Here is a 1,377-nt window from a genome sequence, read left to right as displayed (position 1 = left end):
AATTAGATGCAAGCAATATGAATCAATTAGATGCAAGCAATATGAATCAATTAAATTTTAATTTAAATGCACCATGATCAGAATAGTCAATGATATGCAAGCATGCATGATCGGTTTTAACAAAATGACAATCGGATGCATGGAAAAAGGCTGGTTCAAAAGAATTCAAGTTTGATCTAATGATTTACTAATCTAATAGATGCTATCAGGTATGCATATAAGATCAGTATATAATTCAATCATCACAAAATCAGTCTTCAAGGATGGTTTTAGATCAAGATTAATTTAACAAGCAACTATTTGATCAATGTTCAGTATATGATTTAATCATCACAAAATCCGGTTTTACGGTTGGTATTAGATCAAGATAAATTTATATCATTTGTTCAAACTATAATAAACCAATTTCAAGGCCGGTTAAGATATAGATAAATTTTGATAAACAATAATGTGATCAAATGATTTCAACTTAGTATTTATTTTAGCCTATGTCATAACTATTTAAATCAAGACTATATGTTATAATATTTAAAATACTACCTAGTCAAAGATATGCATTTATTAAAATCAAATATGCATTTATAAAAATTAAATATGCATTTATAAAATCAGAAAAGTTTTTAAAATTTTATCAGTTACAAAAACAAACATCAATGGTCAAAGATATGCATTGATTATGATTCATTTCAATTTTATTTGGTTTGACTGATTTTCAAAGAATCTGGCCGAATATGGCTCAAGATGTTTTTGATTGTTTTGAAATTTGGATTTGCTGGTTGAGAAAAGCAAGCAAGAAGGATTTAGGGGATTGATATGTATAATGGCCATCAAGATACATATTTAGATTTAAGGATTTTGATAGTGAGGTTTTTGATGGCCGACTTATTCATCCTGCTAGAATAGCTGGTGATGCGGATGATCAAAGGGTTTGATTATGGGTTTTGATCCTTTAGACAATCCGGATTTAAGGTCGGATCAAATAGGAGAAAAAGGGAGAGCCGATTTAAAGGCTTATGATTTTATGATTTTCTCTAATATTTTTTAATGATTCAAATAGTTCTTAGAAACAAGATTCATATAGATATTAGATTATTAATAAGTTTTATAAGATTTTAGAGATTCTTAGATCTTTATAGATTCAAATAATTTTAGAATCAAAATTCATATAGATCTTAGATTCAAGATTAATATTTGAGATAATTTTAGATCTATAGATTTTTATAAGTTTTAGGATTCATATAGATCCAAGATTCAGATATATGATGTTCTTAGATCTTTAGGTTTTGATTAGTTTACCTTTTACACCACAAGGATTCTGAATGGACCACCGTGAGAGAGAGGGAGTGATCCGCGGATTGAGGTGGTTGAGAGAGAGGT

This window comes from Brassica oleracea, unplaced genomic scaffold (genome assembly GCF_000695525.1).
Source record: "Brassica oleracea var. oleracea cultivar TO1000 unplaced genomic scaffold, BOL UnpScaffold00534, whole genome shotgun sequence".
Classification (NCBI taxonomy): domain Eukaryota; kingdom Viridiplantae; phylum Streptophyta; class Magnoliopsida; order Brassicales; family Brassicaceae; genus Brassica; species Brassica oleracea.
Note: the sequence above shows the minus strand (reverse complement) of the source record.